Raw genomic sequence first — 6,000 nt, forward strand, 5'->3', positions numbered from 1 at the left:
TTTGAATCTTCCTATTGATGTTTAGGACTGCAATTGAACAGTCTCTTATTGGCATATGTGCATACTGTGGGTATTGCCTCGATATAGCTTTAATTCATAAGCATTGTAAGCAAAGATGGATAGTGGCTAGCAGTGGAATCCAGGACGTGCATTTAATCTTATTTGGGACTCGTCAGCCGGATATACCTGCATCTCAGTGTTGATATTCACCCTGAGACTCGTCTTGGATTCCACTGCTAGCCACTATCCATCTTTGCTTAAATTGGATAAATCTCTAGAAAATTTCTCTTATGGAGAAATCAAGAGTTCAGGTATTCCGTTGACGATAACTTATGAAATTAAATGACTCATTTGTTTGAATGAATCAAGTTGAATTTCAGTCTTTTGTTCAGTTTTTATATCAAGAGTCTTTGGACTTGCGTGGTCGTGCTACAGGATTGAGCTGTGCTGCCAAAGTCATTGTGTAAAAGCTCGGATAGTGTTTGATTCTTCTGAAATCCAGTTTAAAATTAACTTTTTACAGAGCTTGTCAATAAAATTATATGAAATTTATGTTCCTTGAATCCATATTTATTTATTTATTTAAACACATAAATATTGGTACAAAGGGGCACCAAATATATATGCGCCACACAAATTTCATTTGATTTGTGTAAGGTATGTGATACTGCCCGAGTGCCCAAACAGAAGCAGGCGATTTTCTTAGGGGGCCACAACCCGAGCCTTTGACCTAAAGATCTGATCCACAAGGCGGTTGAGCATCGTAAGGAGATGCAGTCCCATGGCGGCCGGGGACCAACGATTGATGCATACGCCATTTTTTCTCTCAGGATATGTGCACCCATGTGCACCATTGGTTTGGAATGAGGGTTTTCCAACTCCCCTATGTGGACTTTCTGTGCCCACCAACTCGGTTAGAGCGCCGGACATTCACTTTTGTCCTCTGAATTTCGTAAACAAGAGTAATGCCACGAGAAGGCAGTGAGTAGGACTTCCCTGTCAGAGGCTATATATTCGCTGGCCATGTGAGAGCATTTCGAGAGGGAGAGCGGACTCTCCCCACTCTCAACCGTACCAGGGCATTTGGGGGCATGAATCCATAATGTCATGACGATTCTCCTTCCTTATTTCGCTTATTACAAAGTAACATAGGAATAGCAATATAAAAAATACTCAATAATATTTGTAACAGATTTCCTCGAATTGACTGCGACTAATTTCACCCTAATTAAATGAATATTTCTGTAAAATATGAAGCTGGTATGGGTCATATGATTCCATACTTTTAATAAGGATTCGTCATATGACAGTATGTATCCTTTAAAAGAACTGGAATTATAACCCCTGAGTACATCAACGAACATGTTATATTTTGAATTGTTGGATCGGTCACAGATGGACTTAGAATAATGTTGTTGAGTTTAATGACCTAGAAGATTAGCCATAGTTCCTGAGATTAGGATTACTTGATACTGATCCCATATTATCGTATTGTTAACATCTGTTTTAAATGTTGTATTGTTAACTTTGTATATTTCTTGATTCTCACTGTTATAGCTGAGTATTCACTGAGTAAAATAGATAAGTTATCCTACTCAACTTCATTCTTCTTAATTAAGAAGACAGCACTGATCAAAACGTTGTAATACAACTGTAAAATGCATTACAACATGACTTAGCTAGTTTTCATCGGCATCATTTTTCAAATGATTCATATAGAATGACAGAATTTCAAGGAACAAATGTTCTATTAACTGTAGTTCAACGGAATCATCACAACAAGGAAGTAAGATTATTACACCATGAGGTACGTATCACGCGGTCCTACTAAATAGCCTTTTATTCGCGTATTACATGTCGTTAGAAATGAATATACTGTCTTGTACAGCGAAAGATCGTAAACTTTCCATAAACTTACCTGAATAAGTTATGCAATTAATTGACATAATAATCTGTTAAAAAAAAAACACATAAGAAAACAGATAACTTATTGAAATATCTTGAAAGCAGGTAGCTCAGATATTCAAATACACCGCTTGGGTATATTAGGTGACAATAACAACAGCTTTTATTTTATATTCAGTAGAATAGGCATGACAGAAGTTTACCAACTGTTCATTGATATAATTCTGTAACTACATTGATAATTCTTTTTTCGTAAAACAAAAACTATTCACTAATGAATGAAAATACATTTACCATTGTAACCATGCACATGAACATACAAACATCCCTCGCCTTTCTTATTCGTCAAAAATTCTTTTTTTTTTCTTTTTTAATAAACAACATACTTTACCTTATTTGAAAAGACCGCGAAAATGTTAAAACGTAAAGGGCAGATTGTTTCTGTACAGTTTAACATATATTCACATTGAATGCCAACAGTAAGGTAAGAAAAAAGCAGTATAATGTAAGGAGATATGTTTAAGTGATGTTTAATAGAACAAGATATAAGTAAGAATGAACGAAAGTCAACTAACTTTCCCAATAGGAAAAAAATGCTGTAAGGTAAGTTTACCCAGCTATGATCTTAACATATATCAGTTGAAAACATTTAGTGTTGATGAGTTTATCAAGAGAAAATAGATGAATTTCTTCTTTTTTTTTCTTATCATGTAGAATAACATTAATGGTCAATGTTTTTTTGTTTAAAATAACATGATGCCTGACCTTGAGAGAATATAAGTGCGGTCGCACTTCGCATTTTTACTAGTATAGTTTTTTTTCATGGTTGAAATCATGAGTCAATTGAAGCTAGACCATCATGGAAAACCTGGAAGCACTGGACGACCGTTTCGTCTTATTATGGGACTCCTCAGCAGTGCGCATCCACGATCACGCCTCGCGCCAGAGCACTTAACTGATAGACCACTGAGCCGGCATACAACGGTGTTTTTTTTAACGAAATATACTACTCTAAGCAATTACTTTGGTGAATTTTCTTATCGTTGTTTATATCAGTCATCGTAATCTATTCAATGTTGAAATTCTGAAAGAATGGAAAATTTGATTGGATTCAAATGAGATGGAGTTAATAAGATAAATAGTAAAGGATTCGATATAGAAACTACGTCGTGAACGAGAACACAAGTGGGAACAGTCGAATGTATTTGAATATAAAATTACAAAACGTCTTAGTAAAATCTGATAACCATACAGTAAATACTTCATTTGGAATATGTCGATCAATTGTCTTAAAATTGACTGTTCCTTTTGCAAATATTGGTCAGTTGTCTCAGACTCCACTGTTTGCAGATCTTTCTGGTCCCGTTCATTCTCCCTCGATCTTCTCAACCTTCTGCTGCCAGACATTCTATTCCTGACCAGTGTTATATACTACTTATGTCGATATAAGTAACACACAACACAATTGTATCTGTGAAAGTACACAAGACTAAATATAGTGAATATAGTTTAAAAAGTTAATAATGAGTTCATTGAACATGAAAAACGAACATAATATCAAAACACAAGATTAAGAAGAAGATATAAGATGGATTTATTTGAACTAAAAGGACTGGAATTTAACCATAGCATCTAAAAGTCAGTAACCATTAATTATGATTACTTTATGGACTCCAATCAATTAACCATTACGCTTCCGAAAAAAAACGTTTGATAAATTCAAAGGCTAATCACAAATCTTGATTCAGTCAATCATAGTTTCTCTTCTAACCTACTCTTTCCTAAATCGGAATTGAGCATTGAACTAACTAGTATATGTCCTAGATACTTTATTTGAAGGAAATTCATAGAATCATTGACTAATTTACTGTCTTTAACCTAATACCTCAATATGGGCCTAGTTTCAACCTTATCTCTGTAGATTTAACAAAACATTTAGGAAGCTACAAAATCATAAATATTCACTTATTATTATTTCTTACTTGAACAAACTACGTTTTCTTTTAAATAGGTTTAACGTATGAACATGTATATTTGTATCTAAGTGTATAAAGAAGGGGTGTATATATATATATGTGTGTGTATGACACTAAGCTAAAGGGCATTTACATGTGTTCATAGACCTTTAAACTGTAGAAGTTTCTTTTCAGGACATGAATGTATGTAAATGTAGTCATCAAAAAGAAAGAATCTACAAGATGATAGTCACATACATATATGAATGTGTACCAGTGCAATAATCTTAATTTCAGATAATATAAATCATTCTACTAATTTTTTTCCATTTTTTATATTAAATTAACCGAAAATTAATTTTTGATAAAATCATTAATCACGAAAACAAAAAAAACATGCATAGCAACAAAATAAGACGTAGAAAGAGTACAGTTATCATTCAGAAAAGAAAAATATTCTCATCATGTAAGCAAAGATGTGATAGTGGCTAGCAGTGGAATCCGGTTTGACGCGCATTTCGTCCTAGTTTGGACTCGTCATATGGATGTACCTGCATCTCAGAGTTGATGTTCAATATGGGACTCGAACTCAGTACCTTTCGCCTCAAACGACATCGCGTTATCCACTCAGCTACTGAGTCCTGATAGCCACTTGTTTGCGCAACGGGGTGAAGTTTCAATTCACTTAGTATTGTTTATTTGAATCTTCCCATTGATGACTAGGACTGCAACTGGCGTTTGAAGCGAAAGGCACTGGGTTCGAGTTCCAGAAAGAACACCAACTCTGTGATGCAGGTACATCCAGCTGACAAGTCCCAAATAGGACGAAATGCGCGTCAATCTAGATTCCACTGCTAGCCACTATCCATCTTTGCTTAAAAAGTATAATTGTTCTAACCGTAAGTAATTACTTTGATAAGTGATAGTGAAAATCATTTCAAATTTCATGACATAAATAGGAACACCATACAATACATGTTGATATTTGATACAACAATAGATAACTGGTGTTGACTGATTGAACCAGTGAGTTATACTATGCAAATAAGAATACGAAAACGATAAATGCAAATCTGTTTGACAATCGTCATAAGTTAAAATGAATGACTGAAAACACAGATTTGAAACATGGAAGAAAAGTAATCGGCTTTAAAACTTGACTGAGCTTTCTTTTCCACGAGTTTGGACGGGCTGAATGACAGTGAACATTACGTATTTGAAGTGTTTGAGGTCGGTTGAGTGCATATAGGCTAGCATGGTTCTTAGATGTTTTTAAATTTACGTAGACTGTCGACGCCTGAAAACCACCAAATTCGTCACTAGCAACACTATGTTCTTTGTCTTTCTTAGTGTAAACCTCAGGTTGGTTGCTGCTGTGTAACATTTTTTCTAAAGTACCAGTTGAATAATTTTGTTGGAGAGTCTGTTATATCCGGGTAAGTAAATAATATGATTGAAAATAGTCACACATGGCTCTATGGATTGCTATCATGAGTAACATATTGTCGTACTCAAAAATAAACAGATGACTGACAGTCAGTGAATTTGGAACTATTATCGTCTTCCATCGGTATTGATAGTACCTTCTGCAATGCAGTTAATAGGGTTTCACCCCAACAATCAATTTTTTGGATTTTTTCCTACTAACGCAGTCCCAAATGTCGTGCTTCCTGTTCGAGAAATACACTGGTCGACCTGACTGATGTGTTTAAGCGTATCATGATGAACAGAAGCTTGATTAGTTGGCCGGAGTTGAAAACGGCGTTGAATAAATTCCAACACGTAGGAGAAGCATATTATTATGAGGTTTAGACTATTAACACGCACTATATACATATAGGAAGTTGCTCGTTAAGTGACACTAGGTTTAAGTGTGCGTTTGCTGTTTTCAAGTGTACTTTCGGCCGAAAACGTAAACCACAAGGTTTAGGAATAATTAGTAATCCGTGGGGACTACAAATCTGAAATGACATTTCAAGCCAAAGTTTTTGAATTGCCAGTCAATGTTCCGTGTAGTTCTACAACAGGACTAGTACGGGATAAAGTCATGCCGGATAATACATAATCATCCTTGTAAAAATTCATTGACGATTGGCGACCTGTGGACCGGGTGATTGACATCAGAAGATAAGGAGAGTCT

Source organism: Schistosoma mansoni, assembly GCF_000237925.1.
Source record: "Schistosoma mansoni, WGS project CABG00000000 data, supercontig 0179, strain Puerto Rico, whole genome shotgun sequence".
NCBI lineage: Eukaryota > Metazoa > Platyhelminthes > Trematoda > Strigeidida > Schistosomatidae > Schistosoma > Schistosoma mansoni.